Source organism: Equus przewalskii, chromosome 10, assembly GCF_037783145.1.
Source record: "Equus przewalskii isolate Varuska chromosome 10, EquPr2, whole genome shotgun sequence".
Lineage (NCBI taxonomy): Eukaryota > Metazoa > Chordata > Mammalia > Perissodactyla > Equidae > Equus > Equus przewalskii.
The window spans coordinates 10051332-10074495 of record NC_091840.1 but is presented as its reverse complement, the minus strand read 5'-3'; the positions used below and the strand labels follow the sequence as shown (position 1 = coordinate 10074495).

At 35.2% G+C, this 23164-nt stretch overlaps 1 long non-coding RNA gene across 1 annotated transcript in view; it reads right to left on the bottom strand.

Moving 5' to 3' along the window:
• The window catches only part of LOC139073854 (uncharacterized), a 113687-nt gene extending 90732 nt beyond the window's left edge, over window positions 1–22955 (bottom strand). Inside the window, exon 1 of the long non-coding RNA XR_011522940.1 lies at window positions 22704–22955. This is a non-coding gene — a long non-coding RNA (uncharacterized lncRNA). The remainder of the gene's footprint in view (window positions 1–22703) is intronic.
• Between the last annotated feature and the right edge of the window lie 209 nt (window positions 22956–23164).

The window sequence follows — 23164 nt, the reverse complement described above, 5'->3', positions numbered from 1 at the left end:
TGTCATATGATGCATCATTACATTTATAAGCTGGACGGGATAACAGTAATGTACTTGGATCGTCCATAGAAAACTGAGCTCTGCGGTCACTACCTAACATTTAACACTCCAGTCATTAATTTCGCATTTCAGCTAAGTCCCCTGTTGCATTGAATTCTGTCAATTGACTTTCCAATCTTCCCTTTTTTTCTCTGCTTACTTCTCTTTCCTCCTCCATCTGAATATTCCTCAAGAAGAAAATCATCTTCATCCTAGATAACTAAGGCACCCCAAACTGCTCCTATCCGCCTTCAAATGCTCTCCCTGTATCGCAAATAAAAACATCCCGTGCGTTTTTACAACTAATCCTTTAGATCTTCATGCCTTGTCTCTTGATTCCTGACAACATTCTTTGCACAATTTGTTCACTAGAGAATACACGAGTTTTATGTCATGCTGGAGCCATTAAAGTCAAACATTTAGAGAAAGAAGGGAAAAAAAGTTAAAGAAACAGGGAGTTTCTTTCCAAAAAATGCTTCATGGTGGCTCCAAATGGGCCCCTGCTCGGAAATGCTGAATTCTGTGTATGAACCCTTCAATGGCAAAGGAAAACAGGCCACCCTTATTAGAAATTTTCTACAGCTAAAGATGTAACATCATAGCTAAATTCAGTTGGAGACAGGTCGAGCAACAAAAACCAGGAGCCAAGGCAGTCTAGTCAGCTCTGAAATTTGATTCAGGCACCAGATTATGAATAGATTTAACTAGTTCGCCAAATGAAAATGTAGATTTTGGCACCGTCTGAATTTTTTTTAGGGGGGGAGGCAATATTCTATATGTGGAGTCCCAGTACACACAGCGGGGATATGAAAAAGAGCTTTTCATATTATATAACTACTCAGTGTATGTTAAGGGGAAAAAAAATTAACCCAATAAATGCCAAAAATAAATCCAATCTCTTTGTACTATCTATAGCATCCAACTTCTCCTATTTACCTTACTTTATAATGCAAGCTTTTCCATTATTCAAAATGACACAGCACCAACCGTCAATATGCAAGTAGTTACTCATGTAAACTTATTATTAAATTGCTTACATCTGGTCCTGTTCCTTTCTGTAGGAACTGTGATATGGCAAGAGGTTCAAATCCCATAGCAGGTAAGTAGCACATTGTCAGTAAGGATATGGAAATCAAATTTAATTGTCCTGAGGGTTCTCAGATTCCCTTCCTTTTCCTGGTGAGGGTGGCAATGTGTGCCACTGACACAATGAACTTCAATTTCCTTCTATTTCCTTAGCATTGGCCCTCACAGCACTATTATTCCAGGCTTTGTGATGATAAACAAAGATTAAAACAAATGAAAATAAATGATGGAGCACGGAGATCCCTTTCTACCTCAACATTACAACCTGCTGCTCCTCAACCTCCAGCCTTAGACCACTTTGTCTTAATAAAAGTTTTCCAATTGTCCTTCGTTAAAACATACTGTTCCAACACCAAAAAGCCATACTACATTGTAAAGTTGTTCCAGTGCAATTTGATGCACACAAAAGAGAATTCAATAAAACATATTTGATTAAAAAGGAATTTATTACTAGGAATAGCATAAGCAATTTTTAATAACTTTCTTTTACCTATAACATGGTGTTTCTGGATGGATTGAAGACTAGCATTCAAATCAGTTTGCTTATGTTTTACATGTGTGTTGAATGAGTCCCTAAATTGGAGTTATTCTGATCATTTCACTGAAGAATGTGACTTTCTGTCTGTGCCTGATGAGAAAAAAAGACTGTCAGACCTTGCATCTTTAAAGGTTATGTAATGAGGTGTAAGAGACCCAGGTTAGGCATCAAATGCTGACTCTGTCACTTTATGGCTGCATGATCTTAAACAAGTGTCCTAATCTTCCCAAGACACAGGTTCCTCATTTCAACACAGCACAATGCTAGCAATCTAATGAGATTTTAAAACATGGTAGACATTATAGGAAAATTTTCCATTCAGAACACATTCAATGAGTGTAGATTATGCACGAGTCATTGAGGGGATATAATAAATAGGAAAGTTTCTACTAAAAAAAACCTGACCATTCAAAAGCAAGCAGACAGTTATAGACATTTCTGAATTTAGTAGACACTAGTCAGGGGCAAAGAAACTGAATAGAGAAGGAAAAGTGAGTTTCTTGGGTGCCATGTGGGAATAGTACAGAGAAAAATAATAAATAAATAGTACCAAAAAAAGCTGCTTTGCTTTTTATTTTAGCTTTTCTGTTAGGGTGAGAACTTCATCTCCAATGGTACAGATATTTGACTAATATTCACTCTAAAATATAGCCAGGTTATATCAGTATGGTCACATAAATTTCAAAAATCTAGTTTCTAATACGTTGAGATGGACTAATTGTATTTCTAAAGCCAGGCAACAAACCAATTTACAGCAGCATCTGCTATGTCATTAGTCACTTGGATAAGCAGTATTTACAGTATTATAAATGTCTAGGCTGAAAGTGAATTATGCCATCATAGAGCTCTAGCACTGGAAAAGTCGATGTCTTCTATTTAGTCTTGCTCTCTATTTTGGCAAGAAAGAAATCCTAAACACAGAGAGAAAGTGCTGTGCCCAAAGTAACCAACCCAGGAAACAGTGATAAACCCTATTCTCAGACTTTTGTCTAATTGCTCACTTAGCTCCTAGCTAAATCCCAATTTCCTTCAGATTCTTATTTATGTTATTAGATGCTTCAATAAGATACTTACTCTATTGAAATTCAGCAATATTTTGCAAATATCTAATTTTTCTTGAAGTCTAAGTTTAGTGAAGACGCAAATCTCATAACCTCTCAAATCCTCCTTTTCTTTGGAAGCTTTGCATTTTCTTTGTTAAAAGAAAAGTAATTAATTAAAAGTTTTAAAAAACTTAAAAGTCACTCTCAATCACCAGTTCCTGAGGATATGTGTGTAAGTAAAGTTATGGGTAGCATAAGCTACTGGAAGAGAGGGTATGCAAGAAGAGGAGAAGTAAAAAGAAAACATCATTAGCTTTTTCTTTATATATCATTGGTATGTTACTCTTGGTAGGATCCATACCATTGGTTGCCTAAATTAAAATAAAAGGGAGCAATATTTTAAAGGATACAAATGTGAGCAGTAAGAAAATTTTGCTGACTTCAAATTGGGGGATGGCAGTAAATATTTGTCAGAACGAATGTCTCTTGGTTGCTGGAATAAGAATGCCAGAAAAATAATATCAAATCTTGAACACAAATATGACTCTCCCAAGATCTGTGTGGTGTCTGCAAATCATAGTGAAACTGGAGTGTGGAGGGTGGGAAATGGGGATGGGGAGAGTCTGTAGGGCCAGTTGGTTGAGTACCAAATGCCTTCCGGGTGGAAGACTATCAGGCTGTAGTTGAATCTCAGAGAGGTATAGTAGTTTTGGAGTATGTGTGTGGGTTTTGAGGGATGCTCTGATACAGAATTCTGAATGGGAAGTCTTTAAGATAAAACAGAAGTTAAAAACATTTTGGCTTAAGATCCACCAGTCAGCTGACGTTTTAGTAGACTTGAGATGTAAAAGCTTTGCTACGACAGAAGCTAACATTTTAAGGGGCTGATGAATTCTTTGCCTTATAGAATCACTCAGAAGGAACCAGCGACTTGCATTTTACAAAGAGTGTGTTTAAACTTTGACCCGTATTAGGTTAATAAAAACTGAAAATTGCAAATCTATTTGATAACTTCAAGTGAAACATGGGAAAGGAGAGTATGGCATTTCAAACACAGAACAACATAATAAATATAATTTTTATTTTAAAATCTCAGGGAGATTATTTTTCTCTTCATTCTTTACACCCTGAAAGAGGACTTACAAGAGTTTCCTTTTGTTTTTTGGGTTTTTAAAAGATTTTAGTTTTCCTTTTTCTCCCAAAGCCGCCCAGTACACAGTTGTATATTTTCAGTTGTGGGTCCTTCTAGTTGTGGCATGTGGGACACCACTCCAGCATGGCCGGACAAACCGTACCACGTTAGTGCCCAGGATTCGAACCAGCGAAACCCTGGCCCACAGAAGCAGAGTGCGCAAACTTAATCACCCAGCCATGGGACCGGCTCCTACAAGAGTTTCTGTTTTTCCCTAAGCAAAAGAGATACATTGATATTGATTATATCGCATTAACTATTTAAAGAAGTGGCCTACATCTTATTTCTCCCTAAGATGTAAATATATTGGCATTATCATTCAAACCATCATAGTATGCTATGACTAGAGAAATACTAGTTGTCTTCATTAAAAATGTGTATTTCCTATTTCCAAACACACTGTAAGGATCTGACAATGAGAGAACTCGGAGTGAGGAATTTACTCACTTCCCATCATTCAGTTACTAGTGAGATGTGATTCCTAGCACTGTGGGTGATCTAAGATGTTGCCTATTGCTGATGATTCTTTACATGGTTTAACTATGTTTCACTTTATTCACAATATGTGCATATAGAGGAGGCAAAACATTTATGCTAATAGATTGACTCGTATATAACTCAATGCATTCTGTGGAATAAAGGGATATTTTTGTAAAAGATATTGAAGTGGATATTTCACCCATATACATTTTTAAATACCACAAGTCTATAGACCACGTGTGTACAGATAGAAAAATAAACATGAAACCGCGAGAGGTATATTTTGATTACAGATGCCAGTTACTCGCTCTGATTCTGTTCAGGTATGTGATCTAGGAAGCAGTAAAGGCAGATACTTAAAAAGTAAAATACAATAAAGAAGAAAATGCAAAGGAACAGCCAGATATATGCATATTTTCAGTCTATTAGTGGTGACATATTGTGATGAAAGGAGTCTAAGTATTTAGGGTATTTCATTAGCAGAGGAAATACGCCTTTCTTTTTATTTGCCTTCACTGGTGACACCATTGAGATATCAACCCAATGGGCACTAGGGTATTGTTACCAGGAACAGCAGTTTGGAAGGCAATGCTACCATGGCATTTGGATATTTTCATTTCCTACAGTCAGTATGCATTGATTGAAAAGGAAAAGATAAAAATGGAAAGGAAAGCCCATCCAAGAATGAAAAAAGTATATAGCTATGTCTTTCTCTGATCTATTAATTTCTCAGGTTTCTGTGATAGAGCAACAAAAGTCTAAGACAAAAGCAAAATTATTCGTTGCTTCCTCTTATTTGGTTAAGCTGAGTAGAAATACTGAGTATAAAATAATTTGTTGGAACAGGCAATATGAAATGTTTAAAGTAGTGTAGTAATGTTATATGATACTGACAGCTAAAGTATGGATTTGATATGGCACGCATTGTTCGTGAGTATGAATAGGGTTAATATGTGTGCATGTGTACCTTATTTATATAATATATATGTATAGAAACACAAATGTATATACATAGTCATTTTGTTTCTTATAACTTAGAAAAAGGAATTAAAAGTAATGAAATTGAATGTTCATTCCACGTTTTGCTACAGCCATTTTGCTCATAGTAAACTCATGGTCAAATTCTCCCAAGGAAAGTCTAATCAAAACAAAACAAAGCAAATCTAAGGCCAGTGAGTTGCCAAATTTTAAAGAATACAGGATATGATACAATTAAGATGAAATAGTTATTTAAAAGGAAATTATAGACGTAATACTTTTTATTATGTCCAAAAGTGCATTTATAAGATGATATAAGGACTCAGTTGATAGAATCTAAGCTTCTTCCTTATGTTTAAAGAAAATTTATAGGACTGCAAATAAAAGATATTTTCTTAACATGGTAAAGAACATCTTTCTCAAAACTAAGAGATCAAAAGCAATAGAGGCGTTTACAAAAATCACTACAGTAAATACGGAGACAAGTATCACCACTATTATTAAAATTTGTTGCACACACACAAAGATTTAGAAATGGCCCATAACATATGAAAAGATGTTTAATCTCCTTAATAATTTGTGAAACATATATTTAAAAAAAACACTGAGATATCATTTCTTCCAATCAAATTTGGCATTGGCATTCTCACGCATTAGTAGGAGATATGCAATCTTACTCAAACTTTCCAGAAGAAAATTCAGCAAAACCTGTTAAAACTACCCATACACTTGCCTTTTGACCCAGCAATCCCACTTGTGGAAATTTGTCTTGAAGATACACCTTCAACAGTACAAAAATCCATGTGCATAAAATTATTCATACATCATTGTTTGTAATTGCAAAATATTGGAAACAAACTAACCAACCATCTTTAGGAGTGGTTAAATCAATTATGGTATATTCACACAGTGGAATACTATCCAATTGTAAAAAATAGTAAGAAAGAGCTCTATGAACTAAGATGGAGTAATTTCTGGGATATATTGTTAAGTGAAAAAAATGAATAAAATTTTTTGCAGTATGCTTTATAAAAGCAAGAAGGGGAAATAAGAAAATACACATGTATACACATCTTCTAATTTGACAGAAAGAAATAAGGAAGAACAAGCCAGAGCTAATGGTATTGATCACCTAAAGAGGGTAGGTGCCAACAGGGGGAAATGATTGGGGGACTGGGAAGAGGGCATTAGAGATGATGAGGAAGTGACGTTTCTCTGTGTTTGCTTCCCCCACCCCGCCCCGAGGAAGATTAGCCCTGAGCTAACATCTGTCCCCATCTTCCTCCATTTTATATGCGGGATGCCTGCGACAGCATGGCTTGATAAGCAGTGTGTAGGTCCATGCCTGGGATCTGAACCAGCGAACCCTGGACTGCTGAAGAGGAGTGTGGAAACTTAATCACTGTGACACTGTGCAGGCCCTGAGTTTGCTTTTTTTGCATATGCATACACAACAAATCAACAAATAAAATCAACCAGTTTTTTGGGAAGAAACCTAAATAGAATGCAAATAGTAACAAATGAACATAACTCATTGCTAATCAATAGTATAACCAAGTTGAATGAGGTGGGGAAGAAAAGAACTAACCTGAGTAACTTGGGAAAAAGTATTTGACTAAACTTTTGTACCATAAGGCTAAAGACAAAAGAAGTCTACACAGATATTGTATTCTAGTTAGGAAATGGGTTAGCAATACTAAAAGTATTTTATGCATATCCTAGGATTGAGAAAATAAGTAAATATATTGTGGGAAACGATAGCCAGGTTTCATGCTCTTGGAGAAAGGAGTTATAAGTAAGGAAAGTGAGAAGGCCAGAAGTGGCCTTACGGTGTTGGATTGGAATCAAAGGTGTATGAACTCACTGTTTTAAAAATATAAACAGACAAATACGTATGTATTACACATTTCCTAGCTCTGTCCACTGAGAGGGCCTCAAAACAATGATAGCTCAGTAGCAATGAACACATCAAGGTCCCAGATCTTGGTTTATAAACATCATTTTCAAGCAAAATGAACCAAGACTCCTTGGGGAAGGAGCTGAGGCAGGGAAAGCACAAGATGAGCCTGACACAACAAAATTGTTGTGCCAGAAGGTAAAGAAGTTTTAAAAGAATGTTAGGGGTATGTCAAAGGACACAGGAGCCAACTGGAAGTAGCTCCCAATGGTCAAATCTGGGACAATTTGAACAATAAAATAAATAGTAAGAGTGATGGATTATAATTCACACAATAAATGTTGATGAGTCCAGGTTAATAGAAATAGTGAAATAGATAAATAAATGAGGGAAAAGAAAAAGCTCTTGAATCACATAGAATTTCGATTAATAAGCATAGAAGAAATGATGGAAATATAAAATTAGCATTTGGCAAGAACACACATTAACAATTGTTGCAAGTAAGAATGGATGCTAAAATTAGTAGGCAAAAAGTATGATGAGAAATAGGATATTTGAATAGCATCAAATTATTTTTCCACAATATACTTATTAGTTACAAAAGGAAATACAGTGACTACCGTGGAGAAACCTAACAATCTTAACCGTGGGATCAAAGTTAACATCACCAGTAATAAGAAATATAGCATCGTGTACTTGCTCATACATTATGATAAGGAGGACACAACATGGCTTCTGTGATATTCTTGCCGAAAATGCCTAACTTCATTCTAATCATGATAAAATATCACTCAAATCTAAAGAGGAACATTCTACAATGGAATTAGCTACTTCTCTTCAAAAGTGTCAAGGTCATGAAAAGCAAAGAAAGACTCAGGAATTGTCCTAAATGGAGAAGACTAAGGAAACTTGATTAAATGCCATGTGTGATGGTGGATTGCATCCTGGCCCAGAAAAAGGACAATGGTGGGAAAATTACATATTTAAATAAGGCTTATAGATCACTTAGTAGTACTGTATTTAATTTTCTGAGTTTGATAGTTGTACTATGGTTACCTAAGATAATGTTTGGGAAAGCTAAGTGAAGGGCATATGGGGACTTGGGGGGAATTAGTTTCACAACTTTTCATAAGCTTATTTCCAAATTTTTAAAAGTTAAAACATAAAAATAGAAAACATAAATCAGGATAATTGAAATTTTTAAAATGTGGAAATTTTAACCAATTCAATAACACCTTAACAAAAATATGGTGATATTCTAATTATTTAAGTTTTTATGACTATCTACCAGGGGAAAATACAATTGATTTAAAACTGTCAGAGTTTGTAATAGAGTTCAAAAATAGGATGTAATTTTGTAACTAAAACTCAATAGGTTTCCAATATATCAGCAATAGTAATAAAATATTAAAAAATATATTTGCATGAGCAAAATTAATATTACTTCTAAGAGTAAGCTTAAGAAAAGTATAAGAACTATGTAAAGAAAACAATGAAGTATCATTGAAAGACCAGAAAAAAAGATATTAAATTAGGAGACAGTACTATTTTCCTGGATGGAAAAACTCAATATGCAAAACATGAAATCTTTTCAAATTAATTTATAAATTTAGTAAAATTCCTATTCAGATGATTATGAATTTTTTTAAGTTGCCAAAGTTAATATAAAATTTACCTGAACATTTAGGCCATTGGGGAAAGAAATGGAAATTGTCTTTAAAATTATTATAATATTTTAAAAATCTAACTTCCTTAACTAAATACAATAAAGCTAAATCATAATTATTATTATAAAGCAAAAAATATTTAAATAGTGTTCTGTTAGTGTCAGAATCAGTATACACATCAATTTTTTAAGATAGATATCATATATATTAAAAATAATATTTTAATATTCATAATCATGGCATTGTATTCAGTGTAAGTTCACAATTATTCAATAAATTATACTGGGTCAGTTGGTAATAAACTCTTTGGGAATAAAATTAGACACTCTCACGTTATACTACAAAACAAATTGCAATAAACAATTTACGTAAAATAAATCATAAAAGGAAATAAAATCATACAACTACTTTTATTTTTACAATTAACTTAAATTTACATATAATTTAAATTTAAATATATATGTATGTTTTACATGGTTGAAATTCAAGTATTTTTAACTGCATCCCTCTCTTTTCCTTTATATTATGCTGAAGTCATTTTATAATGTCTATATAATTTTCATAATTCATCATTTAAAGATCTAACCATAAAAATGGTGCATTTAATCATCTTAATTCAACGTAATTTAGTAAACATTTCCCTTAATGTTGAAAGTTGGCTTGTTTCCTGTCTTTGCTTTTAGGATCAGCTTCGGTAGTAACATCTTAATGTGGTATTTTATTACTTCTGTTAAATACTGTCTTGAGAATCAGGTTAAAGCAGCAGAATTATTGAGTGTGAATATCTTTATAAGGTTTTGTTATATCCCTTGATAATAGATAATGCTTTCCAAATGGTATGTATGTGTGTATACACACACATTAAAAAGTAACGTTTTATATATCTATATATAACATACATATAAATACGTATGCATACTTATGCCTATGTATATTGATGTGTGTATATACAAGTTTTGTAAATATAAAACCAAATTTATATATTGTTATGTGTATATCAATGTATGTTATATATGTGTGTATACATATATTTTGTTTTGCATCTTAATAAACGTGAGTCTTACAATCTTATAAAGTTTAATTTTTATTTGCATTTTTATATTATACCTCTGGATATTTATTGGTTGCAAACAACAAAATTGGAGTAGCTTTGCTTTTGGCAAGTGAACACCTGTGATCTTTAGTTCTTACTAAAGCCAATAGTATAATTTGTTTGAAAATCAGCCTATAAGATTACAGTTCTTTGCTCTTCAGATTTTTTACTCTGGATTGAATCTGCTCATTTTTTGATGAATTAACCTCCTTCTGCTTTGTCCTGAAAACAAATAACAGGAAGGAAAACAAATACCTCCACCTCTGTCTTCCATGTGTTATGGAGTGAGGGACATACTTTGCCTCCCAATCAAATGCAATTCAGTGGTTGGAAACATTTTTCCATGTGCTTCTGAAGTCCATAGGAGCATTACTTGATCCAGAAATTATCTCACTAACTTGGAGGCCAGTGGATTTCACACTGGGTAAGACTTCAGCACAGAGAATCCACATGCTGTTTTTGATATTCATTAATCATCTAGCTAATTTGTTTTAACATAGGAGCGCTGACAGCAAACGAATGTTATTATAGCAACGGTGACTGCATAATCCAGACTATTATGGCATTAACATTTACGAAGCTGGCAGTTCCATGTTAAGATATGGTCAATGTTGTCTTTCAGTCTAATTGCAAACATATCTATATTTAATTCACATCTGCAATATTCATTGGGTGGGCTAGATGGGGCCAGTGGGATAACTGGATTACAACTTTTTTTTTCTTATTTTGATCATTATAGCAATAAATATATTGAAATCCTGGAGTTTATGAATATTAAATTTATGGATTTTATTTTAATATTCTGCAATTTAAAATGAAAGTAAATTTTACTGTGCAGTATAACATCTGTCTATATTATGAATTCAGTTGTCTTGCGTCAAGTGGTGGTGAAATCAACCTGACTTGGGAAAAGCTTCGTCTCTATAAAGATGAGAAAAGTAAAGAAATTTATGGATTACAGATTATATGTCCATTTTAGAATGCTAGAAACTTCTGTTGTTCCACGTGTAGATATTTAATGGCTTATAGATTTTTTAACATCAAAATATCTTTCTCTGATATTTTATATTACTCTCACTCCATCTCTGAAAGAGATCACCTTATGATGTTGCTAATAATGATGCTTAAACGGTTACACAACTTATCTAAAGTCTTTCTACTTGTTAGTGGTTGAACTGGACTCTAATTAATGTCTGCTAATTCCCAGATTTAAGGACCATCCATCAACCAACACAAAGTATTTGCTTTAGGTACACCATGGCTTCTCAGTTTTAATAAATTATAAGCTGAACCTGGTATCCAAAACTCAAGGATAAAAGCTCTCTTCCTCCTTCTTTCAAATATGTAACATGAACATCCCCTTTTTTCACCCTTTTTTCAGGGTCATTTCAAAAAATTACTCTCAGGAGAGAAGATATTCCATTTTTTTGTGTGTTGTAATTTTCTGAGTCATTATCAGAAAACATTTAACAATGTATTTCTCGATTCACTTTATTCTCTGAAAGAAATAGAGTAAGTGCTTTTAATAGGTTGAGAGACATTAAATACAAGGGAAAATCAAGATGTTTCAAAAGACTGCTATTCACCGCAGCCAACTACAACTTTCACTCGGTGGGATAATAGAGGAAATAAATGGTTCTTTCTCTGAAATGTTTACGTTGTTATCTAGAGTCTTTTAAACAGTAGCAGAGCTGTGGTTCTCTTGATTTGCTCACTCATTCTGTTATTAGAGAAATTCTTAACTTCTTCCATGGGGAGCCATTTTTCTGTCTTCACTCTTCCTAGGGCCCGTTCCCAGTTCATCAGGATACTGTTAGGACGTTGAAAGTATGTCTCTCCTTCTTCCCTCTCTTATGTGGTATGGTTGCTCAGTTATCTCTCACACCTAACGAACTGGTAGGTTTTAAGCATGACAAAAGGCAATTCAACACTTTAGTTTCATTTTGTTTGTGGAATGCTGGCTGTCCAAGTGCTGGAAGTATTAAAAATAAAACAAGTGTCCAAAGCTGAAAAAGATGCACAACATGGACATAGAGGAGGATATTTTTCATAGTCAACAAAATATGTCTTTTACTTACCATGTAAAATGAAATACGTTGATAAAACAGTGAATTTTGAAAAAAAAACTGCTCTCTTAGATTTGAGTTATAACTTTAGATGATTATAAGTAAATAGCACACAGACTAATAAATCTTATAAATTAAGTAATTTCTAAGAAGACCTTTCATTAAATGAAGCCATTTAATTGAGGAGATATTACAACACCGGAACTCTGAGCTGTGTCTTTTACGGCAAGGGCAAGGAAGACCATTGTATTTAAAGGAGTCCTGATGGTCTTGAACCAATAAGTTGCTTAAGATACAATACATTGTTTCAGAACCTAAATGCAAACATTAGGTTCCAGTATCTAGCTTTTACACAAATATCTTCTTATTTCAATTCAGTATTCTTATCCAAAATTCGGGTCCTTATGGTTTACTTATTTTGTATTATTAGTGTTCATTAAACTGGCAACGACTATAAATGCAAAATATTACATAAAGGGCTTTAAAGAGAGTTAAGAATTCTCTTAAAGATGGTTTAAAAACAAAACTTTAGTTCATAAAAACATCATTTGAATTTACATCAGCTTAAGGGACTGCCGTCAGCATGAAAGTGCTCCTGTGTTATAAAATTGGAAAAACTGCTTGGATGTGATCCTTTTTTTCTTTGCTTAGTCATACCTAAGTTTTACTTTTCCTGTTATATGAGGTAGAGTATGCACCACATAATTTGATAATAATTATTAGATAGAAAAAATAATTATTTTAAAGTATATTTTGGAAGCGGCAATTAGCATCTTAACTTGGAATTTGAGTATTATTATTATTTAATTTACTATGTAAACATGTAATTCAGTACATTTAGATAATTTGTTTAAGCAAATTACTCTTAAGAAAATAAATAGAATACGTGCTTTTGTCTGGAACCAGACGAGGACATCCTCAGGGCAATTTCCCGTGTGCTTACTTCCTTTCTTTCATATCAGACCCTAAGAAGGAGGCTATCCTAAGACTGAGAACACTCATCCTTCAAAACTAAGCATAAATCAAGGGGGAAAAGATGGGTCCCTATTTTAATATCTGAAGACAAGCTGATTTGAAAATCATCCTGCAGTGGTAATATTTGGTGTGAGTAGCAAGACAGAAGTTAAGATGAGAAGGGATTTTTGAAGCCAAGACTTTTTTGGTTTCTTTATCTGTTTAAGAAAATTGAATTATTTCTATACTTTTAAAAGAATGTTCTTCTGATGAAATTTATTTTCATCTTCTTATTGACCTATTTTAATTTTGTTAAATATAATCAGAATATCAGAACTAACATTTTAGCATTATTATTAATCAAAAAGTATATATTGGAGTAATGATTGCTTTTTGAAATTATTGTTAATGTTAAACGTGATAATGCTTAGATTTCACTCCTGCTGAATCACAATGAACTTCCTATTTGCTCCTTAAATCTTATAACGTGAGGCAAAATTGCTCACCGATATAAAAAACTGAAAATGGGCTTGTTTTTCTTAAAAACCGTCAGCCAGTTTCTTGTTCTCAGTTAAGACATAAGAAAACTAAAGCAAAAAACAAGCTTAATGACCTACCTCAGTTCCTAATAATAAGTGGCAGGAAACTTTATGGAAAATTGTAGCTCCTACTTCTATAAACTAATGAGTCAGTCCTCAAAGTTCTTGCAATAATTTTGGTTTAATTTCTCAGGATAGGGGTTGAGGCAGAATGTATATACTAATCAAGGTCTTGAAAACCTAGCAGAATCATGACTTGCCCTTCTGATTGTATTTTCTATGTGACTTGGTTATTGAGGTATAAGGATCTTTGTCCATAACCTAAATGTATTGTAATTTATATCTCCAAAAAAAGGAAAGTCAATACTTTTTCTACCACATTTCAATTAATTTTAGTTTTATTTATATCAATATAATTTAATAGTGTATATAATTTCTAAATAATTTTCCCCAAAGTTATATCATTTTTCTACTATAGAAAATAGTAAGGAAGTATAGATTTCTACTGCTCCTAGATCTAAGTAAAATTAAAATAAATAAATAAAGCAATGTGATAAAATATTTGCTTTCAAATCTACTTTCTCCAAAAACGACTTACCTTAATTTTTATTTCTAATAATCAACTTTTACATCTAATAAAGCAGCATAGAAGTCATACTGAGTATATTTATCATCTTGTATCAACATGTAAATTTGCATATGTTTAATGATTACAATATATTTCTTGAAACTATAATAATAAATGGAAGGTGCAAAGAAGACTTCTAAATTGTGGTATAGAAATTTTGTAGATTATTTAGATTTGGTCATTTGACAGAATAAGAACTATCTTAGTACATAACCCATATAAACATGCCAGTGAGTGCAATTCAAACATAAGTGAAGCTTAGGGACATAATTTACTTTGGAAATACAATAATTTGTCTTTTCCTGTAAATGTAAACGTTGACTGTTTGTCTGGAGTCCGTGATATACATAAGTCTGAACCTCTGCATGCTCGGCTTGGAGATGATTTGTCCGTTTCCATTGTCTCTTTTCCCACAATTTACGTAAAACATAAGTGAGTAGAATGAAACAGACTTGAAATGATACTCAAGATAATAATTAACAGCACTTAGTGACCTCTAGCACATTTATAATCAAGTTAAATTTTTAAACAATGGTCATCATAGAATGATAACTTCAATCAAATGAAGGAGGGAAAAATAAGAGAGCTTTCCTGTAATTTATTTCCAGCTGGTCTGAAAAAAAATAAAAAGAGAGAGAGAGAGAATCAGGGAAATCTCCCATGAGAACTTGGTCTCATGGCATTTCTAACCTGATTTCCAGGCCAGAGAAATTCTGATGGATATTCAAACTTTGAATGGCTATGCAAATCAAACTTATGAACCTTTGGAGAGCCATCCTTCATTAGGCTTGACTTCAGTGGGGAATAAGCAGTAAGAACAGATGGGCTACTAAGGCAAAAGGTCTCCATGCTAATCATATCAAGAAAGAACAAAACCAAGGAAAGGAAATCCACAGTAGATTCGTGACTGTTGCGGTCCTCCAAATTAGAAGGCTTCTCTATGGTTTATTGTAGATGCCAGCTGATTTTTTAAAAAGTAGTTAGAATTTTTTCCATACCTCTGCACATGAAATGAACACAGTTTCTAGGGGAAGAGCAAAGCACAATCTCCACAGCCATGATACAAGCTTAAAGAGTCGATTTGGAGAATCCTTGTTATGAATGTGATTTTTATACCATGGGGCCAGAAGTTAAGGAAATTAAAGTTCAAACTCACTTACGAAAAGAGTCAAAATGAGAATCAAAGGAATGATACCCAAAAAGCACATGTGTAAGATTCTGGGTGATAAAAAGTGACGCCTTGTGTGCAAGCATAGACTACCAGCTCTGTTGCCAATTTTATGAGTCACGGAGCAAATGCAGCAGATGCGTCTGCCCATGCTTAGTTTATAGGATGCATAATGAGAACAGGTAATTCTCTTTCCATTTCCCCCAAGTGTTCTTCATAGCAAGCACTGTAAGACATATTTATTCATCAACAGAAAAATCAACGTAAAAGTACAAATAAAATGTAAATACAAATCACAAAAGAGTAATTCCCCTTGTGGTGCAAGTGGATTAAAACTTCCAGTCTTTCGTCTCTCAAAATTGAATTGGGTTGGATCCCAAAGGACCTAAAATCTTCACTTATTGATTGCAAAACTAGTTCAACAAATGCTCTACTTTGACTCTGCATTCTTTCCTTCTGCATTTTACAAATTAGTGGCTTGACAGAGATACCGTATTCTACATGAATGAAAGAAAAATAATTTCTCACTTTTCCTCCTAGCTCATATAGCAATCAAAGTGAAAGAGAAAAAACAAACAAACACGAATCCAAATACAGTATAGGTGTTTTCTTTTCACATTTTATTCATTCTCCGCCTTCCTAGCTTTCTTCCTTTTTCCCTTTCTCTTTCTTCTTGTCTCTTTCTTACCTCCTCCCTCTCTATCACCTCCTCCTCCTCATTCTTGTTTTCCTCTCGCTTTCTATCCTTCCCTCTCTTGCTCTTTGTTCCTATTTATTTCTTTAAAAAGAAACACTATTTTTTTAAATGAACACTAAAATAAAATTGCAGACCTGAACACCGGAGTTGTGTCTCTCTCTTCAGGCTCCTTGCCACAAGGTAAATGATTTATGAATTAGGACGGAAAAAAAATTGAAATAAAAAGTGTCATTTTTTTCAGACATCGTCAACATGATTACTTGACCTTTGAGATAGGCTAAGGAATAAAAAGGAAGGATTCTTTTTAAGGCTTTTCTTCTCAAGTGCCTGATACCAAGTGTAGCTAATTGTCAGCAGCATTCTGAAATTCTAAACCCATTCCATGAACCTTTAGTTAGAAGCAGACTTTGGCCGAAAACGACTCAAGCAAACTTTCCTTCTTCCCTCCTCCCTTTTTCCTCCCCTATTTTTGGTTGTTTTCCCTCCATCCATTGTATGACATCCAAGATTTCACATGGAAACACCCCATGGCTTGTTTTTCATTGCAGGTTAAAATCAACTTTAATTTTGTTATTTTTCCCCCTAAAATGTCGCCCATCCCATTAAAATGATTAGGCTTTTCTTTTGAAGAGTTACCTGAGGTAAAAATCTAATTGGCACATTGGCCCCTGAAAAATGATGCCAAGGGCAAGAGTGGTACCAGCCAAGCTGATACATGGCAAGCCGTCATAGCAGGGGCTTGATTTCACGCCATGGTTTAAGATACCACGTGATCAGCTCTGATGATAAAGCCTCTGTGGTTGCTAAGCATTTGAAAATAGAACTGTGTTTCCTCAACAGAGAGGAACTAACCGACATTAAATATCACATTTATGTGCATAACAGCCATATATCGAATGACAAAATATAACAAAGGTTCCTACTAGGGGGACATTTAATGTCTAGTTTAGCTGAATTCGTAGTTTTGTGCTGCCTTTTATTCACTATTGGAAGCTCCTGTATTGCCAACATGAGTTACAAAACCGTCCGTTTAATGGTTTAAATGGAAATTATGTTTTACAAACTGGGTTTTCAATGTGGTAATATGATGCATTCAACAGTGCTTAAGGAGAAGACAGAGGAAAAGATTTAATAGCAACTTCACATGTTCCCTTAGCAAGACAAAATGGCACTTTACACTCAATGGTACAGTGTAACTGAATCTGACCAGCGATAAAAAGATTGTTTTTAACCAGACTAGAGTAAACTTCTGTTCCGGAAAAAGATATTCTGTTCGAGAAAAAAAACTATTGAACACTGGTAAGCATGAAAAGAACTAATAGAGACTAATTAAGTAGAAGACATTTCTTTTTACTTTTCCACCCTTTACAAAACTCGTATCAGACAGTAACAGAGATAATCCTGGCAAAGCTATCATTGCAGCGGTGACTTCTAGGTATTAAGGCTCGAGTTCTCGAAGTTTCTTCAAGAGATAATTAATGTATGTGCTAGCAGGAGCCTGAGGGACTTTGAATCAGAACTGATTCCAGGGGTCATGATATCAGGGTAATTTCTATTCTTGCCTTTTCAGCATACGGTCCAATTGGGTTTGATTCCTTTTCTTTGGAATCAAACACCTGATGTCATTTTGACATTAAAGGACTTCCCATTAAGTAAAAATGAAAAAGGATTCAATTGTTAGCCCATTGGTTCTGTGAATTTAAGAAGAGAAACATAGAGTCATCTTTCCAGAAGCAGCTTCCTGTCGTTACAGACACACTATCCCAATTAAAAGATCTTCCTCCAATCCAGTTCATGAAATTAATTCTCTAGTTCTCAAAGTTTAGAAGTCATACTCTCTTTCAGTGTTGCATGCTTCTCAGTGTTAACAATGTCTCCCTTTAGCCATTTTAAATTTTTCTTGTTTCAAACTAAGTTTACGTAGTATGTATGCTTGTATGTGTGGGTATGTTCTGTGCAGCCTATTTGTCTTAGTCTTTTTTAGTCTTTAGTCTTTGTTTTAGTTTTTCTAGGAGCATAAAGAAAAGAACACATCTTTGGAGTACAACAGATATTTATTTAAAGTCTAGTTCCATCCTTTACTAATCATATCACATTAGGGAACTGACTTAACATGTCCTCTCTGAACCTTATTTAGTTTGCTCATCAATAAAATCAGGATAATTTGGTGAGAAGTATGAAAAATGCATATGAATCACCAAGCAGAGTCCTTGGCACATATTGGCCACAATAAAACAAGTAATGTTAATATAAAAAATGTCAGTACCTACAATAATCATTTTTATCCTGTTGGAAATTCTCTTTTGAGAATCTAGAGTAAGTTATTTTTATCACTGTAATATTTATTGTCAGAATAACCAACAAACTTTCTGGTTTTATCACTCAGGTATTGAACTAACTCATTAAATATGCTAAAAATGATGTCTTATGCGTAGAGCCTCCTCAGTTCCATTAGGTTGGTTTCAAACTTGATTAGGAGTTTCAAACCCCTTTCTTCTATTTGTTTGGTACCCTAGAGCTCCCAGAAGAGTGTTGAACAGGCAGTAAGAGAAAATGTGTCACGTGGAGTTTGCCAAACAGACGTTGTTGTATCAATGAAATTTTGCCATGAGCTAAGTATGGGAACTTAGTTTTCACTGTGCACTGGATTGTAGTAAGTATTTTGAGTTCCTTGGAAGTGTCTATTCAGAGAAGCCTCCACCCAGAGACAAAGAACTGGGGTAAAGGTTTGCTGGCCTCTGTGGTGAACAATTTTTGTCTCAGCTATTTAACATATTTTTCTTTAAAAAAGTTCTCTAATTTAATATCATGTTGATATGCTGCCATTGCTGATATTTTCCAAAACATTTTCATCCCAAATGCCCTTCCATCGATGAATGGATAAGCAAAACGTAGCATTACAATAAAATACTCTCTATTAATAAAAATAGAGTATTGAAATATACAATATCGATGAGCCTCCAAATGATCATGCTAAGTGAAAGAAACCAGACACAAAAGACTATACAGGGTATAATTCCCTTTCTATGAAATATCCAGAAAATGCAAATCTATAGAGACAGAAAGTAGATTAGTGGTTGCCTAGGACTGGTCTTGAGAAGGAGGGGCAACTGCAAGTGGGCACCAGGGATCTCCTGCAGATGATGGAAATGCTCTAAAACTGGGCTGTAGTGGTGCTTCCACAACTTGGTAAATTTACTAACAATCATCGCATTGTATGCTTCAAATGAGGGAATTTTAAGGTATGTAGATTATGCCTCAATAAAGCTCTTACAACAACAACAAAAATTTCACATTTGTTCTTTTTCTCCACCTTCATACCAACGGCAGAAAGCACCACGTTGCTTAGTACTCTTGTCCCAAATATTTTTGGTGTAGAAAACCCAGGAAAACTTTAAAAGCCATCATAAGGAAAGCACCAGTGGTTAGAGCCTGATTTGTGACATCAGAGTTGTTGACTTGCTGCTGATGGAGTATACCCGCATAACCACATAACTCTCAGCTTGATATTATTGGAGCAAGTGGTGAAATGTGTAGAAGACAGGTTCACAAAGCTTCAAGCATCAATTTTGGGACTTCTGTGTAAATTATCTTCATTACTTCTTATAGTTAACTGTCTGTCTAAAATGTTGACTCAACAAAAACCCATAAGGGGAGAGTCCTGGAGAATTATTTATTTATTTGTGTTTGCAGTGCCCTCTCTGTCAGATGTTTTACAGATTAAGAAGGGAGAGGAAAGTTCTGCACGAGGGAAAACAAAACTAAGGCCAAGTTTTCCTTCTGTCATTACTCTACTCCCCCCAACCCCCTCCCTGTTCCTTTTTTTTTTTTCCAGCCTCATATTGCGACTTTGACAAATGACAATGCAAGAAGAGAATTTATGTTGGGTCTTGGAGATTAGCACATTATCACAAGCAAAACAGAGCCCTCAGCCTCTGCCGCCAGGGAGCAATTGAAAAAGTCTTTGAATGTGATGCATGGGTCAAGACCCATTTCTGAAGCAGTGAGGATACTGTTATGCTGGGACAAGTCTGGATAAAAACCCTTGGAGAGCCAGGTGAAGACACTCAGGGCTGGACGAGGAGCATTTAGCCAGAAAGCTCATTCTGGAGAGGAAAGAGGAACCGGGTAGCTCCCTGAAGACCTCCGTGTTGAATGATTTAAGGCTACCTGTAGGAAATGCCTTTGCTTTATTGCTTTTTAGTCTTCCTTCTTTTCAGGGAGGAAAAAATGGAGCACAACACAGACCTTCCTTTCCTTCGACTCCCATCAGTATTCCCCAGGAAGTTTCAGCAGGAACTCTGTCCCATCACCGTTCCTATAAGGCTCTCTCACAATCACAAATGGTGCAAGTTGGATCCCAGACTAAACCACAGCGGGGAATGGAGGGTTTCAGTTTTTGAAGAATGTCCAATTAGTTACACACTTCTTTTAAAAGTTTGCATGCTTGGTTTACAACGCTGGGCTCAAACATCTGAGAATATTAGCCACAAAACAATTTCAGGGAAAAAACTAAATATGAGTTTTTGGACTGAAATACACTCAGGGCTTACACAATATCAATCCATTCCTTAAGTTATCAAAAAACTGGACAAAGTAATTTTCAGAAAGTATTGAAAAGAAAAGCTGTTTCTGAAGGTCGTAAATAGCTGAACATGATTGGACATCTAGCTGGTGACCTGATATTCACAACATACTACAAATAAAACATAAGCGAGGATGAAAAACATTGAATGGCAGGTGATGGGGAGGTATTTATAATATGGCTTCCCGAAGACTGTTTATTGGTGTCTGGGAAATTCACATTAATAGACTAGGATTTCTCAACCTAAGAATTATTCACATTTTGGGTCCGGTCATTCTTTGTCATGGGGGATACCTTGTACACTTAAAAATGTTTATCAGAATCCTTGGCATCTACCCACTAGATACTATGAGCATTCTACACCCTCCCTTGCCTGCCCAGTTGCATCAGCCAAAACTGTCATGGGATATTGTCAAATGTCCCTGGGGTGGGACGGTGGCAGTGAGGAGCAAAATCGGGCTTGGTTGAGAACCACTAATTTAGACAGAACGGTTGTAGACTCCAGTTTTGACATTGCTTTCATATGTGTCAGCCTTTCCAGTAGAAGCAGGATGAAGATACTGGCAGGATATGTCAAGCCCTTCTGCGGAATTTATTGGTTTAGAAGCAGGGGCTACATGTTTCTTCTGGCCAAAATTCATCTGGCTACTGGGAGTCGGCTGCTACAATTATACTTATGAAAGCTTGGCATCCATTTATTATGTTGTCTCTTCTGGACCCACAAGGGGTAGTTATTTGTACAATAGTAGAACAATAACAAATATTAAATGTTTCCAATATGTCAAATACTTAGCTGATGGCTGTACATTATGGTTTTCCATCTCACGGAAGTCATTTTATGTTGCTAACTATTACAATACCCATTTCATAGATGACGCTTAAATGAACTTGCCAAGGTCATTCAGTGGTGGGTGAATCTGGGATTCCTCGGTTTAAAGAAGGTATTATTAAGAAGGCTGAGGTTAAGGGCACACGAAAGGACATGTTTCTATCTTACCTTTTTAAGTTATAAGGCAATCTCCAGGAATGGGGGGCTACCTGTTGTTCCTTTCCTAACCCAAAAAGGAAATATACTCCCAGTGACTTCAGGGAAAATACCAGCTCACTCTTTTGTGTTGTCTAAGCCTGCAGACATCAAAATGATTCTCTTATCTAAGAGATGCTGTATATCTCCACATTTCTGTCAGAGCTGCATCTTCTCTGCTTGTTTTTATTTTTTGTTGTAGCTTCTTAGGTACTTAGACTAAAGCAGGGGTACTTTGCCAGAGCAATTTTACCCCAAAAGGGGACATTTGGCCATGTCTGGAGACATTTTTGGTTGTCACAGCTAGAGAAGTGCTACTGGCATCTAGTGGGTAGAGGCCAAGGGTGCATTGAATATCTTACAATACACAGGATAGCCTCACACAGCAAAAAATTATCCAGCCCCAAATGTCAGCAGTGCTGAAGTTGAATGAGAAATCCTGGACTAAAGAAACGCAATCAGCTTTAAATAGTAAGCAGGATTCCCTGCTGTGATTTTTTTGGAAACAGCAGTCTTATAAATTAGTTGGGATATATCATTAATGTTGACTTTCTGGGGGTAGCCAGTTATTCACACCACTCATCACTTCCTTTTGAACTCTGAACAGATTGAAATATAGATCCAGGGATCAGATAGAACTCCAAGTATCAGTTCTATTACCACTAAGGTTGGATTGCAAAAATCAGTGTAAACTGGAAGCCAACATAAGATTCCTACATCTTTTCCCATGAATTAAACAAATCTTTGCACAACTGGAGCAATTAGAGGAGAGACAAACTCTCCCCAAAGGGAACTGTGATAGTTAATTTTCTGGGTCAAGTGGGCTGGACTCAGTCTACTGGACCACAGGGTGTCCAGATTAAACATCATTTCTGGGCGTATCTATGAGGATATTTCTGGGTGAGATTAGCATTTGAATCCGTGGACTCAATAAAGTAGACTGCCCTTTCCAACGTGAGTGGGCATCACCCAATCCATTGAGGGCCTCAATAGGACAAAAAACAGAAGAAGGGAGGCTTCCTTTCCTACCTGCTTGTGGAGCTGGAATATTGGTCTTCCTTGGACCGGGATGTACACCACTGGCTCCCCTGGCCCTCAGGTCTCCAGACGTGGACTGGAATTACAACATTGTTTTTCCTGAGTCTGCAACTTGCAGGCAGCAAACTGTGGGATTTCTCAATCTCCCTAATCACATGAGCCAAATCCTCATAATAAATCTCTTTTTATATATCTGTTGGCTCTGTTTCTCTAGAGAACTTTGACTAAAATATAGAACCCTAGAATGTTTAGTACATGGAGTCTAAGAGAATGAATTTGGCCTGCGAGTTGAGAGGGAGTCCCTCTACACATGCAGTGAACTTTGTCATCAGCTCACCAATCAATGCAGTTCCTACTCTCCCAAGAGCAAGAAAAGAAGTATAAAGGTCCAGTACACTTGAGATGGCAGAAGTTTTTGTTGTAAAGGTCATGAGCATAGGGGAAGAGAGGAT